Source organism: Dermacentor andersoni, chromosome 5 (assembly GCF_023375885.2).
Source record: "Dermacentor andersoni chromosome 5, qqDerAnde1_hic_scaffold, whole genome shotgun sequence".
NCBI classification, from domain to species: Eukaryota; Metazoa; Arthropoda; class Arachnida; order Ixodida; family Ixodidae; genus Dermacentor; species Dermacentor andersoni.
Genome location: NC_092818.1, coordinates 199,854,451 through 199,875,471, shown reverse-complemented (window position 1 = coordinate 199,875,471; position 21,021 = coordinate 199,854,451). Strand labels below are relative to the sequence as shown.

The window sequence follows — 21,021 nt, the reverse complement described above, 5'->3', positions numbered from 1 at the left end:
CCAGTTGCAATTCATAGTTTAAGTAAGATTTTGAGGGACTTCAATCGCACCCCAACAAGAAGTCCATGATCAATAAACAGTGCAGAAAGCCAGTATAACAGTTTTCATTGACAGTGAGTTGGCCCTACGATATGATCCAGTTTGCATCTTCAATAAAATGGCTATTGATTGGCTACTATTGATCTGTACAATAAGCGCAGCACGCATACAGAACAGCACACAGTCCCATTTATGCCTTGGGCCTCACTTATACCATGTTAAAATTGTGGAAATACAACAGATTCATAAAACCAGCTCTCTTTATCACCTTATCTTAGGGAGGGACTTGTCGATGTTACAGTGCAGAGCACGAACATTTCCTTAGGAGAAGGCTTCCAGTTATTTATGTATATGGCAGAGGTTCATTACCTCTTGAAAACTGTTCTGCATAACACTCGTGCTTCTTCACACATCTGTCACGATCCATCAAATACGGGATAAGTTGGGTGCTGCAGATAAATGGTTCCTGCAGAGCCTAAAGCTACAGCATCAATAGGCAGCTAAATTTTCATTCTTGATGTTTGGTCCAGTTCTCTGAAACATACACATAGAACTGAAACTGCTCAATCTGAACACCAATATTAAATGTGTTATTTTGGGGCTTCAATGATTTGCTGAAGTTGATGGAAAGTGAAGGACTGTATAGAAAAAATGGCTGCAAGGTCAACTATCATCTGCGCATAACCTTTCAGATACTGCACTAAATATAATCTAAAACACATGAAAAGTTTTTATAGAACAAAGTACAGCCACACTGGATCACGCTGGCATCATTATCATATGTCACTGGTGTGGCACTTCAACACAATGTGGGAACCACCATGGCTCGTACAATGCTCCGAAGGATACATTGCAATAGCGCAACTATGCTCAATGGCATTTGGATTGTTCCTTGCAATTTACAACTTCTAGCCATGCACTTATTCATTTATGACTTGGATGGTCGTGAAGCCTAAGTGCTTTTCTACCTAGCAATACTGCAAGCTTGTCTGCTGACACTAGCTGCACAAAAGAGCAACAGTAGCTTGTGCTCCAGCAGAACTTGAGGGCGGATTACAAGTTCTTGCCACACTATAGATGAGAAATATGAACATACTCCTAAGCTTCAATATCTTAGCTGGTGTAAAGCTGCAATACAGGTACTGCACTCCCTTAATTGCACTGCTTACAGCTGTCAAACTATACCTCTGGTGCTATGCACATTTTGGGGATGGCAAGAAGTTCCACTAGACAAGGTATCAACCACACAGGCATCTAAAACATTGAGTTAAGGGTGTTTAAGACTGACTAAACACAATTTGCCACTTGGCTTGGATCTCGATTCCTTTCCCCTCTAGTGTCATTGACTGAAGAACCACAACACTGAGGAGTAAAGTAGCAATGCTTTGTTGTTTTGCCAGTTTACTAATAGCAAGAAACTACGCTCTAGCACTGTAGCATAATGAAAGAACAAAAGGTCAAGTATATTGAGCAAGCTTGATCAACCAGCTCTCCAGTAGTCTGGGCCCCACGTCAGAGGGTATCGTCGTATGGTGTCATGACTACAAAAGTGCATGAAGCCTACTAGAGGCTGCAGTTTCAGTAGAAGGTAGGGGATAACCCCTAATTAAGGGTAAGCCTTTGCTTTTGACAATGATCGGCCAAATTTAATCACGATTTCCCACTTCTCCGCCGGTGCAGAAATGCCATCGTCCTTTTAAGATTGGCCACATTAAAAAACGTACGTACGTACGTACGTACAGTCCTATACACTGCGGCTGGTCGCGTCGCAATCCCGTGTTTCTCTAGTTTTAACGCCCGCGCAATACGTATGTAGTACTCAACAATCGGTTTGCTCTGGCGCAGTTAGAAGACGATCGTCGTCGTGCTCTTTGCGCATAACAAACGCGTCACACACGCACACACACAACTCGATTGTGCAACACGCGCTGTTCCACCTTGTATCGCTTCGTTCGTGGTCGTGCTGTTTGCGCGAACAAACGCGTCACACACGCAACTCGATTGCTCTGCGCACGCTAAACGCCAAAACGCGATGTTCCACCTTCGTTCGTGGTCGTGCTATTTTGCGCATACACCTTCGTCACACACACACAGCTTCGATTGCCGTAAAACGCGCTGTTCCACCTTGTATCGCTTCGTTCGTGGTCGTGCTGCTTGCGTGCACCCTGTCGCCATAGAATAAAGACTAACTTTATGCTGTCGCTCCGGCGAGTTGGCACAAACCCTGCGCTAGCGCATACTTCTATGGGCCTCGCACGCGCGCGCATGGGGACTAGGGCGTTTCAGGAGCTAGGCGCGTTTTTTGCACGACAACTAGGGACCTAGGCTCCCCTAGGGCGAAAAGTTACCTAGATACATAGTTCCCTTTGGTGCCGCGGGGGCGGCACTGCAGTCGACCGGCTGCACAGGCGAGCGAATGTAAATGCGCCACCGGGCTGCGCATACTCCGTATAGCCGGCGTCGCCTAGCAACGGGGATGCGGCTCTTCTTTCTTTCGGGCTTCTTTCTGCTTGCGCCTCCTCCTTCTTGCGCGCTTCTTTCTGTGGCCGTATTAGGCAGCCTACAACCATGCGCGGAGAAATGTGCGCTCTCGCGGAGGACGTCCCTCAGTCAGTCCATTTCGGAGGCTGCCTTTACACGCGTTTGAGCTTCGAAATAGTTCACGTGTCCAACTCGTGCGGTTTCCAGGGCAAAGTGTGTCCCTGTGTCCCTTTCAGCCCAAGAAAAAAAAAGCAACATTGCGTGTTGCAGGCAACTTAAGCCTTACGCGTACCGCAACATCTCCTGTTCGACCTCCAGGATATGAAGACAAAGTAATGCCACCTACTCCCAAAAAAGGCGCACCTAAGGTGAGCGCGGGAGCCACAGAAATTTCTTTACTTTCGAATAGTATATTGTAAGTGTAAGACTCATATTATTTTGGGTTACAATTGTGCAGCTGCTAACCAATAAATGAGGCAAATTTTCGCTATGCCAGCTTCAAGTGTTCCGACCGTTGGCTCGCTCTGTTGCTGTGTTTCTTCAACTGCTCATGCCTTAGGAGCAAGCTATCGAGTAAACACAAATGCATCATTTAGCATGCAAAAATGAAAAAAAAAAGGAATTTCAGCTGACTGATTTTTTCTAAAGTTTTGCATGCTGAATGATACCTTTAGAACAATCCACACAATAAACGTAAATGCATACGCAAGAGGAGAAAAACAGCAACAGCACGGGTCAAGGGTTTGAACGCTTGACGTTCTTCACGGGCAAAGCAAAAATTTCCTTTATTAAGGTTACAGCTACACAATTGTACCCAATAAGAGTATGCGTCTGTCACTTACTATGCCATTCGTGAGTAAAGATCTGTTCTTCCGCGCTCACCTATGTTGTGCTTTTTGAGGGGTAGAGAGCATTTTTTCACTACATATCCTTGCGGTCGAAGAGGAGATGCTACGGCTTATGTAAATTCTAAGTTGCCAGCAAAACGCAGTTTTTTTTTTTTGCTTAAGCTGAGAGACAGAGGGACACTCTTTGCAGTGGAAACCACACGAGGAGGACAGGTGAACTATTTCGAAGCACAAGCGCGTGAAGAGACAGTGTCCAAAAAGGAATGGCCGAGTGGCGTCCTCCACGAGGGCTCACATTTCTCCGCGCACAGTTGTAGTCTGCTTAATCCTGCCGCGGAAAGAAGCGCGCAAGAAAGAAGAGGCACAAGCAAAGAGAAGCGCGAAAGAAGGAAATGACGCACCTATGTTGTTTGGCGACAGCTGGCTGGGTGTACCATGCGCGGATTTGGCCTTTCTGGTACAAAACCCAAGAGGTGGCGCGTCCCCGTAGCTAAGCCGCACCCGGCTCGGCAGACCATATAAGGAGCGGGGCCCATATAAAATTCTCTGCAAAAAAACCGCTCAGCTGAATAGGGTAACAAAAGGTTACTTCAAATTAAATCACTTAAACCATTGTATATCAGCCAGCAAAGGGCTACTGCTAGTATCCTTTCGGATTTCTGACGAAATGAAACTCCCCGTGAGATAGTCTAGATAGTCTATTGCTCAACATTTGAGCAAATATGTAACGGTAATGTTCCCAACAATACTATTCAAAACACAATATGAAGGCCTTATGAGAAGGCCCAGCTAGCTTGTATGAATATTTCGAGTATAAACTGACAGTTCCACAACTATAGTATAGTGTTGTTTAGAATGCAATATTTTTATTTGAAAATACAACATAGGATACACCGCGAATAGAGCAGGCCTTGCTGGCACGTGACTATAGGACCGGGCTATCGAACGGGCTGTACACAGCACGCGCACTACTTTCTTCGTCTCCTCGTCTGGCTCTTCTCTTGTAGTGTGATCACTACTGCGAGGCGCACTTCCCCTTTTTTTTGGAAAGAGCATCGGTTCGATGCTCAAGAAGTGGAGTAAGAAAAGAAAAGCAATACAGGTTCAAGGCAGATGCTCGGGCACAGAACATAGTAAGAGCCACATAGATTACAGCAGGGCAGTGGTGAAGCGTGACGAGCACTGTCTGAAGAAACAGAGAGGTAACCGCATTAACTGCAAATAGGAGCGTCCCCCCAATATAAGAAAATAAAAAAATAAAAAAATCACAAACGCGCAACATATGGTTTTATGTGTATGACGTGAATTATGTAAGGTCTAGGTTGTTGTCTACGCCGTGTTTGTGCCGCACTGACCGGGACGGCTTCGTGGTTCACGCCACTAATGAGGCGCAGCACTTTGTATGGACCTAAATAACAGCAACTTTCCACAAAGGACGCGACGGTGAACAAGGGTCCACACGCACACTTGATCTCCGGGATTGCAGCCCACTCATAGGCGGAAAGCTATAATTTTTCCGGGGGAGGCCTTCGCGCCCGACCACCTTTCTGGACGCTCCTCACTCCCCCCCCCCCCCCTCATATTTATTGTTACGGGGAGAAAAAAATGCGTGACAATATAATTAAAAGATGTATACAACGGGCAGGAGACAGGCAAACAAGATGGAGCCCGTGCACACGACTACAGGCGATCGTCGTCTTCGTCAGATCTCTCATTGTTCGCTCCTGCAACGCCTCGTAGCAATATATATATATATATATATATATATATATATATATATGTATATATATGTGTGTGTGTGTGTGTGTGTGTGTGTGTGTGTGTGTGTGTGTGTGTGTGCGTGCGTGCGTGCGTGCGTGCGTGCGTGTGTGTGTGTGTGTGTGTGTGTGTGCGCGCGTGTGCGCGTCCGTGCACGTCTGTGCGCGTCAGTGCGCGTCAGTGCACGTCTGTGCGCGTCTGTGCGCGTCTGTGCGCGCATGTATGTGCGCGTGCGCGTGTGCGTGTGTGTGCGTGTGCGCGCGCGAAGAATTGTTCACGGAAGTGACGGCCTTATATACGTATTTACGAGACCTGATAGTAGGAGACAGTTCAATTTACAGCCTGAGTCCCCTCCCACCACCAAGAGACTCGGGTGAGCAATGCGACAAGCGGATTCAGATAACCACGTTACGGAAATATATGTTTTGTGCGTATTCAGTCGCCCTGCCGTATAGCTGCGAATGACCGTGCGCGGCTGACGCTTACGCGGCCGGCGTACCGTGTCTCAATGTTGGTAATCATTGGTGGGTGCAAGGATAAAGGTCGAGCAGGGATGGTGCTACTAACTTCATGCACACTGTGTTCGTTCCCGAGCTGTCGTTCCGCGCCCCTAATATTGCAGATCGCGTAGTCTAAGTCAACAGACAGGAGTAACTGGAGATCGCTGTCAGAGGCCGTCCTGTAGTGGACATAAAAATTGGCAGACGGTGGTGACGAATCTTATTTTCGGCGTCGCGGTAAATAGCGCGGTTGTACGAACCGTTCACCCCCCGCGGCCGGCATTCTTCATAATGCCAGCGTTTTGACAGCGAGCGCTCGTTTCCATCCAATGGGATACTTGCAGGTTTACATGGTCCGTGCATTAGGCAATGCTTATTATTTGAACTAGTAAGTGAATGATGACTATAATTTACATGGCCGGTATAACTAACGTATGGATTCTTGTTTGTCGCACCTTCTTGTCGCGATTTTGACGAGTCTTAGATGGGACCTGGTCATTTTACCGAATATTGCCAACTACGCGCATGAAATCCACCGTAAACTTCCGAGATCGCCTCCTCTGGCCATTTCGTAGCGACGCGCGAAAGTACGCTGCGCGCGGAAATTCGTTGTTGAGGGCGATATTTGGACTACTTCTCAGTCGGATTTTTTTAAATGGCTCTCAAGTTGGGGGGGGGGGGGGGGGGGGCGCCCTTGCACGCGTGCATCCCTTACACGGATTTATGCGGTAGGAATCTTCCTTCGTGTAATTGTCATAAGCTTCGCTATCAGTAATTCTGCTTCCCCTTTCCGGCGAAATTGCAGTGTTATCTTTTTTTCTGTGAGTCCGGGTATAAGCACTGCTGCGCATGACTGCTATTGATTTTGATTTCGAGTAAATACTATACTTGCCCTCACTTCGGTTACTCAGCGAATCATTTACATTTATGACCTCTGCATGTAAGTGGAGTTGCTTAATTCAATCCCTAATATATGTAACTTATTAGAAGAACTTATTTTTCATGAGCTCTTAGCGTTACCTAGTGTAAAGAGAAGCAATACTGACTTGACTCATCAGTCATGTGCATTTCCCATGCCGTTGATAAAAGACTTTGCCGATTGGGTCACTGAAGTCTGTAGGTTTTCTTCTTTTTTTCGAAGTCAAAAAAAGCACGCAAAGCAATTTGAAGCGAGATGAACATACAACAACTTATTCATTCTCTAGACATAATCTATCCAAGCCATTAGAAATAATTGTTAGTTGGCTACAGCTTCCTCTTTAAAAAATTTAATAAACTTTGAACTCTGTATATATCTAAATATATGGTCTGTGCATGTTGTTCGCAGTGGAAATTTTAAATAAATATGTTCAAGTGAAAAACTACGGGTGACGTAGCCGCCACTGGTGCTTCTAATGCGCTTGTCCTCCCGTTGCCAGGATTCGCAGAAATAAATCGGAAGTACAAATTAAAAGCCGTGCACGTCGGCGCCAACAATGATGCAGTAAGCGTTCAGCCACAATGAAATCTCAAGTGAGAAGGTAGAGGCAACTGAAAAGAAAGTTCAAATGATGTAGGTAGAGAGAGAAGGAGATTCTTGATGATGGGAAGGAAAGGTTGGGGCAAAGTGCAGCGCAGTAACTGTCTCTCAGCAGAGGAAATGATGTAGGTAACAAAACTCTGGTAATGACACTTTGGGAGAGGGGGAAGGGGGAGAGGCATCGCCAGGGCGGGGGGCCCGCAAAACTTCGGACTGGGCTCAAGCACCGGAGCCCCACCGTAGTCGGCGCCTATGACGTCCACTTGTCTGTGGCTGGTGTTGTAACGCCGTGCGTCTCCTGACCACTGTACAGCCGCGCGAGCTGACGAGCTTCCTCAGCGCGTTCCGCAATTTCTTCGACGTCAGTGTAGTGAGACGCTCGTCGTCTTCACACAAAATCACAGCGTCCAGCATGGTCTGAAATTCGCGACCGTAAAGGAGGCAAAATGGGCTAAAGCGCGTTGCTTCTTGTACGGTGGTATTATACCCGGAGGTTACGCAAGAAAGATATGATCCCATGCTTTGTGCTCGACGTCGATGTACACAGAGATCATGTCTGTGACGGTCCTGCTTAATCGCCCGATGAAATGCCTTGGCGCTCCAGTTACTTTTTTTTAAGCAAACCATGTCTTATGAATTGAAGCACAAAATTAACTGGAACAACAATGCATTTCGTCGGAATTGAAAATTAGTATCTCGAAACAGGTGCTGTCCAGGGAACTCGTTCCAAGTGGACATACGCCTTGCGAACTCACTCGCTTTAATTCGTACATTAATGTGTCCCGTAAAATGACTAATGAAATGTTAATTAGGGTAATTATGTTAATTATCTAATTAACCGTTCTGATTTCTCGTAGAAGTAGTGTCCGCCTCATCGAGTAATTTACATCAAGAGTTAGAACTGTGCTATACTTGCCAGAGGTAATTTTAGAAAATTTGAGTGCAGCTAAAAATAGGCACCCTGTATGCTGTGCTGGTAACGACAGTAGGGAAGTCTTGCGGCTTCGCTAGTGGCGCCCCTATAGTCTCTTGACACTTTCTTCTGCGACTTTCTTGTCGTTCTTAAAGCGGGCTGCGCGATGGCGAACATTGGCGCCTACGTAGCCACGCTGAATGTCTGAAAAGTGCAAATTGTACATCTCTCAGTTCTGGCTGCGAAACTGCAAAGAAGGCACGCAGGTTCTCATGTCGAGAACCGTAAGGCACTGATGTTTAAGACGTCGTTGTTCCCCGTTCGGGTTCCAGGGCGCTTCACCTTCTGGTGGTGACGGCCTTCTTCACGACACGTTGGTACGTGTTCCTCAGGTGGATGCACGCGAGCGTACCGGCGTTCGTGTCGGCGGCGCTGTCCATCGTTGCCGCGCTAGCAGCCGCCGCTGTCACCGTCTGGGACAGCGCGCCGGGCATCCTGGCCATATGCTTCGCCGAGCTGTTCGTTCAGTACCTGAGAGCCGAGAACCGGACCCTGCAGGCCGCCGCCCACGGCCAGGTGTTGGTCGTCGGTGCAGGAGGAAGGTGCGCTGCTGGCGGCTAAATGGCTCTCGCCCGGTTTTGTTGGTAATTTTAAGGGCTACTTAACGCCACAATTTTCACAAATACATAACGACTACGAAGTCTTGTCTTTAAAGTGTGGTAACTATGCACTCTTCGTCTTGTATCGTTCTCCAAGCGGTGGACGATACAACCTACAACAACTTACAACCTACAGACATGATAGCATCGGATTGTAGTTCGAATATACGAGAAAATATACGTTACGTGGATACTCAAACATAAACCCCTTTTCCAGCTGCCGTGGCGGTAATCTTTTTGGACAGTGTTTGCCATAATGTCGATTAAGTCGCAGCACACGCTGTGTGACAGATGCAACGGGCTGAGCGCTTACGCATCAAGGACAAATACCTTTGTTCGTCACGCGCGCACGCACATCTGCTGAAGTACAGCATACATCCTCATTGCTTTAGGCCCTCCGCCGAGCCAAAGTGGTTTACTGAACTAATTGAACTTCTGAAAGTAAACTGTCACAAAATTCGTAAAGCACGACTCACGTACAACCTATATGTGAGAGCATGTTACGCGGCAACTCGAGCAGGAACCCCCCTTGCCCCTCTGCCGTTTTTAGGCGCACTGGCCAACTCGCGAAATCGGTGGTGTTTGTCTGCAGCCGCGAAGCAAGCGAACGAAGAAGGCGCCCGGGCCTCCGTGCTGGCTCTGCCTTGTCTGCAAATTTCGTCTGGACATTTCATTAGCACTGTGGGCAACTACAACGCAAGAATTTTATTATAAAATCGTTAAGCGTCCTTCATACTCTTTAGACTAACACTTTGAACAGTGTCTGACACGCATATGCCTGAAATTGAGCTGCTGAAATGTCTGTCTGAAGAACCAACCCCGCTTACTATTCAAGAATACATTGGGCATCCATTGAGAGGTGGTTATTTGCGGCACGAAATTGCACTCTGTTACGGGAGTTCTCCCCCCTTACCACCGTACGTTACCCGTACGCGGAACCCAATCGGTACTTCGATCGCCCCGCGTCCTCAAGCAACGCGTTCGCAACCCCGTGCAGCGCCTGCCACCGGCTCTGGTCGCAGACGCTGCGACCAGAGGCGTAGCGTATGAACGACAGCGGTACAAAGCGCTAGCTGTCACGAGGGAAACATTCCAGAACGATCCCCTAACCACCATGCCGCCATGCGACACTGGACGTTATACTACCCTGCCAGCGCTACCACCCCACTGTCCCTCGGCGCGGTCATGGTGGGCTTTATCATGAAAGCGACCTGCTTCGGGGTGGGTACAGTCTGTGTGGGCCGACGGCTCGTAGCTTTGCGTGCACTGTGTTCTCACCGCTCAGTTTGCGTTGAAACGATAGACAGCACAAAAGTCACTTCACTCGCTCGCTCGCTGCTGCTGCCGCCGTTTTGACAGCTCGTGCCTACCGTCATCGAGTGGGAAGTGTTCTTGTTTGCCTGTGTACGCTGACACCATGCTAAGTAATTTAGATAGTAGGCAAATGTTTACAACGGGCCCTTCTACTCCGGCGCTGCTGCGTTTGGCGCGGCCGCACGAGCCATTTCTTGAATACGATCTGCGTTGCGGACAGCGTAGGCGTCTAGGCGCACCTATAGGGCCGATATCGTTTGTGCGTTACAGCACCCACAAGCTTGCGCATCACCCGCCTTCACGAAATGAAACGTGGCTTTTTTTTGTGTGTGAGCACGCCGCAAAAATCCTGACCAACTAGAGGCTAAGAGCTTCTCTGTAAAAGCGTGGCGTGAAAACATGACCGCCAAGCGCCCACATTGACTGCACGGAAAACAAAGTCGCTGTGGGCTGATATTTGTGGCAGATGTGGCGAACGCTACATTTGATGTGCGCGGGAACTTGTGGGCTTATTGTTTGAGCTATGGATTAAAGTTTCGTGAATTGCCTGATGCCGTTAATTGCCGCAGACAAGTGCCTGCATGTTTATCGAAGGAGTGCTGCAACAGAGCTGCTGGCCGGATCAGGTTCAAACACTGCAGGAGTGCAGAAAGTATACTTTAAATGACTCGCTGGTGAAGTTCCAGAATTGGTTGGAGGAGTCACAACAAATCATCAAAGACTGCTTATTGAAGCGCGCAGAGGAGGTTTCGGAGGATACTAGACCCCTTGACTTGAAAGGACTATAGACTCATAAATAGGTTTGTTAATAGAGCGTCTATCTTGAAAGACATGCTGGTGTACATTCAAAGTGGTGGCCGAAGTAGGTGAGCAACAAGAAATTAACGAATCGCCACAGGAGCCGTGAAAACGCCTTTTCGGGTATGGAAATAAATTTTCGATCTCCGTTTAGTCATACACGCGTTAAAAATGTTTTCGCCGGTTTATAACCAACAATTTGAACTTTTTGATTATGAGACGGCGTCTTCTTCAGTGCCGCCGTCGTTGCAGAAACACCTGGCAGTGGTAGTGGAATTGTCATGTGATCCGGCGGCATTAGGCGATAGCAAGGGAGGAAGATAGAGTCACGTGAGTTATCGGAGGCAGCGTACAGTCAGATTTTAATGCAAAAGTTATTAGATGGAACTGTGGCGCTAGTGTCTATGCCAGCTAAAGGTATGGTGGTTCAGTCAGCATGGAAATAATGTTTAGCGTATGGATTTGCATAAACTTCCTTCTTGGGGCTTTAAACGGCCGGCTCTCATCATTTGCCAGTCAAAAACTTTCAACAGAATATGACATTAAAAATGCGAGAATTGGCATTCATTATGCAAGTGGGCAAAGTCTTATTGCCTTCTACGTTTGGAGAAATATATAGATTGCTTCAAGCTTACGCCGACAAAATCAGATAAAGCGTAGTAAATAAAGCCACAGGAACGTCTGAAGCCACAAGCACGAAGATCAGAAGCATCCATGTACAAACCGTCATTCCCATATTAGCGCCAGTTCCATCTAATTTTAGCAGAAATCTCTATGGGCGTATAGCAACAGCAGCGGACGGGTGGCTTCAGTGGACGAGGAGCTTGACTGCTGTGGGAGATAGCAGTAGAAACAGCTTCTCACATATTTTTTTTCCTAATTTGGTCGGCGATTATGCGAGGTCGCACGACTGTGGTTTCCTCCTCCTTGACACCCCCCTTCTTCTTGTGTCCACCCCCAACCTCAGTGCGAACGATACCACCATGTGCAGAAAAGACAACTCCAGCGTTCATGTTGGCTTTCCCTGTCCCGTGATTTTATTTGATTTGTAGAAGTTGTTTCAAGTGGCTTGCGTGAAGCCCCTTACGAGAGTCTCCGGTGCTCGCTTCTTCGTGGACCCTTTGATGCGACGTCCCCGTCCATCTCTGTCGTACTAGACACTAAGAAGAATACAGCGAACTGGCAGCGCAAGCGGGAATGTCTTGCGTTGTCGTGGATGTATCAGTTTTCCTCGTATAGCTCGGAGAGGCGCTTGCGAGTGTACAGGAGTCACGTGCGGTGCAAAAATCAGGTTGGATAATTGCTCTCACTGTCGACAGGCATAAAAGCAAGAAATAAGCGAGCACGATGCAAAGACGAGGACAAGACAAATATTACGTCAAAACAAACGCCTGCCTTGTCACCTTCTTGGCCTCGTCCTTCTCTCTTTTATGCCGTGCAACTCCCTAAGGAAGCTCTCACTCCCCTCCTTGTATCTTGCAGTCTGCACAACAAAGGATACTCATCCAAATGTGCGAACGTTATTTTATTCACGCAAGTAACAAAAAATTGTCCAAAGCACATGTTGAAATCTAGGCGAAGTCGAGCTTTCGTGAAACGGTTAATTAAATGCCGCCAAGTGGCAATTAAATTATGCAACGTAGGGTTTTGCAGCGCAACGATTGCGTTACGCTGCGGCGAGACGGCAATGCCCGAAGACCTCCGACACACTCAGACTCTTGCAAACGAACTCCTACCGAAATCCGGCGTCCCTTAACAGCATATATCCCGAGATTTATTCGAATTGTTCTTGCGTGGCCTGTGATGAGGCTGCCACTTTGCCTCATACGCTCTGGGAGTGCGGGTCGCTGGGCCCGAAGTTCACCATGGAAAAGTGGGACGCACTCCTGCGAAGTCCCGTCTTTGAGGACCAGATCCTGGCCGTCCAGCGCGCCCGCGATCGGGCCGACAAGCTAGATCTGTCTGTCCCGTCATGGGACTTGCCGGGTGCGCATTTTGTCGCGTTTTGCTAGACCCAATAAAAGTTTATTTTCTCACTCACTCACTCACTCACTCACTCACTCACTCACTCACTCACTCACCCCGACACGTGACGCACGCGACCGCGGATTGCCTGCACTTCTTCCGGGACGGGCCCACGTTACTCAGCGAGGAGCCTACTGAGCAGACGCTCCAAACCCTGGGAAATAAAACGTATAAAGTAGCGCTTTAACAATGGGATTACGTGCTTAATGGCTTACATTTGTCGCCGTGAGAATATTTAGGTTGTGCTAGTTGTTGATTCGTGGCAAAACGGGCACAGAGCGCAAGAGCGTGACGCAGAGAGGCACACACACACGGCGCCATGTGTGCCTTTCTGCATCCCAGTCTACCGCTATATAGAAAGAAAGGCCCAGCTACTGACAATTTAACCAGTGTTCGTGTCGCCCTTTCAGAGGCCATTGCAGAAGCAAATATTTTTTATTTCAGTAGCCCTTTACCAAATTTTATTAAAGACGATCCCCAGAAGTTCCGGAACTTTATTAAGGAACGGAATAAATCCATAACGAACATTATCCACGATAGCATTCCAATAACTGATCCCATAGCTGTTGCTAACCTCTTAAATGACCACTTCCACAGTGTCTTTTCCCCACCAACTGAACCCTCTTTCCAAACTTCACCGCGTCCTGCTCTTCTGACGTTAACATTTCTCACGAAGCTGTACTTAACATGCTCCTCCGGTTACAAGTAATATCATCTGTTGGTCCAGACGGCATTCCCAACACCTTCCTTCGGCGTTATGTGGAACATTTAAGTAAATTCCTAGTAGCAATCTTTCAGGCCTCTCTACATTCCGCGGTACTTCCGCTCGATTGGAAAGTAGCACGTGTTGTCCCTATATTAAAAAAGGTGACCCAAGCTCAGTCTTGAATTACCGACCGATTTCCATATTATCCTCTTCATGTAAATTAATTGAACACATTGTTGCTGACTACATTAATGATTTCTTAAACGAGCGTAACATTTTATCTCCTTTCCAACATGGCTTCAGGAAGGGGCTCTCGACAGTCACCCAATTAAGCACAGTCATTCACTCATTTGCTTCTGTCCTTGACAAGGCTGGCCAAGTAGATGTGATATTTTTGGATTTTCAAAAAGCATTTGATGTAGTTCCTCATGACAAATTAATTTGTAAATTAGAATTCCTTGCTCTTCCGGCCTTTATCCTGTCCTGGGTTTCTGCTTACTTGACGCGTCGAAAACAGTACGTAGTGATTGATGGGCAGCAGTCCGATTCTCTTTCAGTAACCTCTGGCGTGCCTCAAGGCAGCGTGCTTGGCCCATTACTATTTCTTATTTATTGTAACGACATAGTTGATGTAATAGAGGCCCCTGTCAATATTCGTCTGTTCGCAGACGACTGTATGATTTTTAACGATATTAATACAGTTCATGATCAACTATCTTTTCATTTAACCTTAAACAACATTCTTGAGTGGAACAAGTGGGGGATGAAACTTAACTCAGATAAATCTGTGCTTCTACGTATAACAAACAAAAAACTACCCCTGAAATTTTTTTATTCTATTGGCCAAGATCCCTTGGCCGAAGTGAGCGAGTACAAGTATCTTGGAATTACAATTACTAACAACCTAAATTGGAATAGCCACATTGCTGCTACTGCCTCTGCTGCTTTCAGAAAGCTATGTCTACTTCGCCATAAGCTTAAACATGCATCCCATGAAGTAAAATCATTACCTATACCACATTTATTCGACCCAAATTGGAATACTCGTGCGTTATTTGGGACCCGTTTACCAAATCAACATTAACGCCCTTGAAAGGATACAGAGAAGAGCCATGCGTTTTATTTTTTCCAAATACGGCCGAGAAGAGTCTATAACTGAAGTACTGCGGACAAATGGTTTTCACACCCTTCTAACGAGGTGAAAAATAATACACCTAAAGTTCCTTTACTCCCTGATAAACCGTAAATTTTCTTTAGATCCTAGTCTATACATAACTATTTCTGCATCCAGGAAAACCCGTCATTCACACCCCCTCGCTCTCTCCCCTTACGTTGCCAGGACAAACCTCTTTAAATTTTCCTTCTTTCCTCGAACTATAGAAGAATGGAACCTCATCCCTTTCGATCATCTGAACTCCCCTGAATCAATTCAAACTCATATTATTAGTATTTCCTAACATCGCTGTTTCGTGCTATATTGTTTCATTTCTTGAATTTCATATTTTTGCAATTCTGCCTTTTGTACGCGTATTTTTTATTTGTTACCCTGCCCGAAGTGATTCTTTGATAGAACGCTTGTGCTTTTGTCTCCGCTTTTTCGCTTTGTTTCCCTGCATTTCTGGGAGCTGCCGCTCCCTCCTTGCGGCAATGGATGAAGAAATCTCTGAGGACTTTCCTGATGTGCAGCCGTCAGGTCGGCTAGCGTCCAGGAAACGTGGAAGTGCGTCAAGCGATACAGACAGCGAGGCCACTGAGATATGTTCGGACAGCTACGACTCGTCGGACGATGACTTCCAGGTCGTGATGAGTAGATCAGCGAAAAGAAGACTACTGCAGGCATCTTCGTCGCCAAGTGCTTCTACCGTGAAGAGTGCACCGCTGCGCTGGCCGCACACTGTGCTCTTTATGCCCGTGGACCCGGCGACCAATTTGCGGCTCCTCAACAGGCAGGTCCTCTCTTCCTTACTCGAGAGAATCGCACCAAATGAGATTAAAGACGTGCGAATAAACTCGCGGAAAAATGTCCTGGCAATTGATGTGTTACATCGCAGCGCCCTACAACACCTACGTAATATAACTGATGTCGACAAGATACAGGTGCGATCAATGATCCCTACAGGCGGCGATGGTACTGCGGGCGTCATTTATGACGTCGACGTTGCCATTCCTAATGACGACTTGCCAACGCTGATAAAGCCAACGACAGAAGGCAATTTCATTACAAGGATTTCCAGATTGGGAAACACACGCTGTGTGAAGATTTTGTTTGAAGGAGACAGCCTTCCTTCCCACGTCAAAGTAGGACATGTCCGCCATCCAGTACGACCATTCGTACCGAAGCCACTCCAGTGTTTCAAGTGTTGCAAGATTTGCCACGTGAAGGGTGTCTGCATGAACAACGTAGTGTGCCCGCGGTGCTCTGTGTCCCATTCAGAAGACGCCTGCAGCGCACATGTTGTAAAGTGCCCTAACTGCAGTGGTCCTCACAAGGCCTCATCAAAGGATTGCCCGCGGATGCGGAAGGAATTCACGATTCTAAAACGAATGGTGCGGGACAATTCAACGCATCGAGAGGCTGCTACCGCTGTTCGGCGAGGTCGGCATCGACACCGAAAGCTTTCGCGAAATTCCGCAACTGCAGATAGGTACACGCCAGCTACAGTCAGAAGGGCTGCCGCATCACCACGCTGCGCCACCAAGACAGATACAAGGAAAGCAAACAAAGCGGAGAGGCTCGCCCGTCCTGAAGAATGGCCTGAGCTACCGAGGGCACAATTCCCTGCTAAGTTACCTCAAAACGCACCGACTTCGACGGCTCCTGCAACTGTTGAAGCGACGCTGGCTGATGATCTCCAGGTCATCAACATTCTGCGGTCGCTAATGAGTGCCATTCGCGTTATACTTATCAACATGAAGTCTTCGTCTGCGCAAAGCGCACTACAGGTGCTGGACACTTTGAGTCCAGTACTTGCAGCTCTTGGTTAAAATCATGGCTCTCCAGAAGCCGTGTTTCGTGACGAAGTCCGAAACGCGTCGATATTTCAGTGGAACGCCAGAGGACTGAAGTCACACATGTCGGACTTTCGACAGTTTGTGTTCACGAATAAGTTCCCGGTCATCGTCATCTGCGAGCCCCTATCAGATAACATCAGACTGTCCGGGTATGAGTGTTTCATGTCCGCCACCCACGGAGAATGCAGCAAGATCATCGCATTCATGCGACGTGATCTTACGTATGTCCATGACCCAGTGTCGCCTGACCAAGCAAACCGATACGTCTGTCTGACAGTGAAGAAAGGCAAGCTCACTTTCACATTAATTGGAGCCTCCATATAACCCTCAAGTCGTTTGGACTGCGAGAGATTACGGCGAATCACGACAGCGACTCCGCAGCCTTTGGTGATTACTGGAGATTTTAATGCCCACCACCATCTCTGGGGAAGTTCTAAGATAAACTCGAGAGGCAGAAGATTAGTGTCATTTGCCTCCGTACAAGAACTGTGCTTGTTAAATGATGGAAGCCCCACCTTTCTACGTGGAACTGCCTACTGTAGCTGCCTGGACCTGACCTTTGTTTCACGCTCCTTCACTAGAAAGGTCAGGTGGTTTCGGGATATTGAAACGCAGGGAAGTGACCACCTACCCACTTACCTTAGGGTTGAAGGGTTGACGGACTCCAGGTTAGCCGCCGTCACACAATGTATCGACTGGCCAATGTTCAAGTCGATTGTCGAAGATGGCTGTCGTGATGACTTGTCCTCTAGCCTAGAGGACATCATAAAAGGTGCCCTAGAGGCTGCGAAACATTCGCTTCTGAGAACGTCTACGCGCACCGAATACGACATTGAGCTATAGAAGCTTCGTGCAATTCATCGTCTTGCAGAGCGAAGATACAGGCGCACGAAGTCTGTACATGACCTGAGGTTGGCCAGAAGAACTCAAAAGAAAATTCAGCGTCGCATTGATAATCGACCCTTAGGTCAAACGTCCGTCGTGACCCATCGCATAAACACTGGCGATGCGAACCCTATTCACCGAGGTCCATATCGTGTTTCTGCGTCAGAACGAGCTGTTATCCAACAGGAAGTCAAAAAGATGCTTGCAAAGGACATTATCGAGCCTTCCTGTAGTCCCTGGGCTTCTCCCGTCGTACTTGTCAAAAAGAAGGATTGAACGTGGCGTTTTTGTGTAGATTATCGCCACCTGAACAAAATCACAAAAAAGGACGTGTGCCCTTTGCCATGTATTGATGACGCTCTAGACTGCCTGTACGGTGCCACTTATTTTTCTTCTATCGACTCACGGTCCGGATACTGGCAGATATCCGTCGACGACATGGACAGAGAGAAGACTGCATTTGTTACCCCTGACGGCCTTTATCAGTTCAAGGTGATGCCTTTCGGTCTCTGTAACGCGCCCGCCACCTTCGAACGAATGATGGACTCTTTGCTTCAGGGGTTCAAGTGGTCCACCTGTTTGTGCTATCTGGACGACGTCATTGTTTATTCACCCACATTTGACACGCATCTAGACCACCTTTCAGCGATTCTTGACGTGTTCCGCCGCGCCGGTCTCCAGTTGAACTCGTCAAAATGTCACTTCGCTCGCCGACAAATCACCGTCCTTGGACACCTCGTGGACGCCAGAGGCGTGCGACCTGACCCGGACAAAATTCGCGCCGTTACGAACTTTCCTGTTCCGAAGTCTACCAAGGACGTTCGTAGTTTCGTAGGGCTGTGCTCATATTTCCGACGCTTTGTGAAGGATTTTGCGACCATCGCCCGTCCCCTTACTGACCTCTTGAAGAAAGACGCCCTATTTTCTTGGGGACCTGACCATGCCGCATCTTTTTCGCAGCTCACTACTCTCCTTACCATGCCTCCAATTCTGGCCCATTTTGACCCGTCTGCTTCAACGAAAGTTCGAACTGATGCCAGTGGTCATGGCATAGGAGCAGTATTAGCACAACACCAGCGTGGAAATGATCGCGTCCTATGCCTATGCATAGAAGCCTATGCCAGCCGACTTCTATCACCCGCCGAGCGCAATTATTCAATCACAGAGCGCGAGTGCCTCGCTCTTGTGTGGGCTGTTGCCAAGTTTCGTCCATACTTGTACGGACGCCCATTCTGTGTCATCACTGATCACCACGCGCTCTGCTGGCTATCCTCGCTCAAGGACCCCACGGGACGACTCGCTCGCTGGGCGTTACGCCTGCAAGAATATACCTTCTCCGTGGTATACAAGACGGGACGCTTGCACCAGGATGCCGATTGTTTGTCCCGCTACCCCGTCGACGACCCGGCTGATGCGGACACCATCACTTGCGTTTTCTCTGTGTCCCAGTTGCTCGAAATCGGCAATGAGCAACGCCGCGATCCTTCATTACGAGCCCTCATCGACCATCTGGAGTCAACGCCTGGCGACGCCTCTCTCCGGATGTTTCTCCTTAAGGAAGGGACACTATACCGCCGCAATCTCGATCCACACGGCCATGACCTCCTGCTCGTAATTCCATCACACCTGCGTTCGACTGTCCTCCAACAACTTCACGACGCTCCCGTGGCTGGACACTTGGGCGTCTTGCGCACATACGACCGTGTACGCCGTCGATTCTTTTGGCCGGGTCTCGCCCGCTCCGTGCGGCGCTACGTTGCCGCTTGTGAGCCCTGTCAGCGCCGGAAGAAGCCCTCCAAACCTCCAGCTGGGTGTCTTCAGCCAATCGACATCCCACCGGAACCCTTTTTCCGTGTTGGTCTAGACCTTCTTGGATCGTTTCCTCTCTCGGGCTCCGGAAATAAATGGATCGCCGTCCCTACTGATTATGCTACGCGGTACGCAATCACCAGAGCCCTCCCGACAAGTTGTGCTACTGACGTTGCTGACTTTCTGCTCTATGACATCATTTTAGTGCACGGTGCCCCGCGCCAATTACTCACTGACCGTGGCCGCAGCTTTCTGTCGGCAGTCGTCGAGGACATCCTCCGCTCCTGCTCGACTAAGCACAAGTTCAGCACGTCCTACCACCCACAGACCAACGGCCTCACGGAGCGCCTCAACCGGACCATCACCGACATGCTATCCAAGTACGTCGCGACCGACCACCACGACTGGGATCTTCACTTATCATATGTGACGTTCGCGTATAATTCATCGCATCACAACACCGCCGGCTATTCACCATTCTATCTCCTATATGGCCGAGAACCCGCGTTGCCCTTGGACACTTTGTTGCCCTCGGCCACACGTTCAACCACTGAATACGCCCGCGACGCGATCGCACACGCCGACCACGCGCGCCAGCTCGCCCGCACCCGTCTCGAGGCCTCGCAGGAGCATCAGAGACGCCTCTATGATTGCCACCATCGCGACGTAGAATTTACTCCGGGTTCTCTGGTGCTTCTCTGGTTCCCCATTCGACGTGTGGGCCTTTCCGAAAAGCTGCTGTCGCGCTACACTGGCCCATACCGTGTGGTGCGACAAGTGACCGATGTCACGTACGAAGTCATCCCCGCCAGCCTCTCAGCGTCATCGTCGGCTGCAAGTGACATCGTTCACGTGGCGAGACTAAAGCCATATCACACACCTTTCGCCGCGGATGTGTAGATTAAGCACCGGGACGGCGCTTCTACTGCCGGGGGTGATGCTACGGAACAGCCGCCACAGTGTGGCTCCACTGAGGAGAAGGAAGACGACGTGGCCACCGCTTGATATAGCGTCGCCATCATTGCCACCGTTTGTCTATTTGTCTACGTGTAAATATATTGTAAATAGACTCGTACGTCAGCTACACGTAACAATATAATTCCCAGGTATTTTGCTTCCTCAGTTATTGCTATTTGTTGTTCATTTAAATAGCAGTAATTTCCTGTGGCTTCACGCTTTCTACAAAACCGCACATGACATCACTTGGAAATATTCAACGTCATATGCTATTTGGTCTAGATCTGTCTGTAAGGTAGTGGTGTCTATCTTATTGTTAATGCCTCTAATGTCCCTATAAATCGCACAGTCATCGGCATATAATCTAATGTTGGATGTAATGTGTAAGCCTACCTCATTATCATAGACCAAAAATAAAAGTGGTCCCAGCACGGACCTTTGTGGGACGTCTGATGATATTACATTTGAAGCTGAACCATACATCTGAAGCAAACCGATACCAAAAAGTAGAGAACTTTTTGGTATCGGTTTGTCAAATAATCTTCTAGCCATTTATGAATGTATTGTGGTAGGCCAAGCTAGGATAGTTCTAAATGGAGTAAAATATCGTGGAAGTGCACCAAATACCTTTCGAAAATCCAACGTGATGCAGCGTATATGTGTGTCGGAGTTAAATGAAAAGAAGGGATCGTGGGAAAATTCAATCAATTGAGTCACGCAGGACTGGCCGGCCTTGAGCTCATGCTGATTATAAGTGAGGAAATTGCTTTCCGCTCAGTGATGATAAACCCTGATATC

At 48.2% G+C, this 21,021-nt stretch overlaps 1 long non-coding RNA gene across 1 annotated transcript; it reads right to left on the bottom strand.

Moving 5' to 3' along the window:
• Positions 1 to 1,409: 1,409 nt before the first annotated feature.
• On the bottom strand, positions 1,410 to 2,469 carry LOC129384849 (uncharacterized). The gene is made up of 2 exons (XR_008612472.2): positions 2,259 to 2,469; positions 1,410 to 2,228 (listed from the first exon to the last, which is right to left on the bottom strand). It is a non-coding gene; the product is annotated as an uncharacterized lncRNA (long non-coding RNA).
• Positions 2,470 to 21,021: the final 18,552 nt, after the last annotated feature.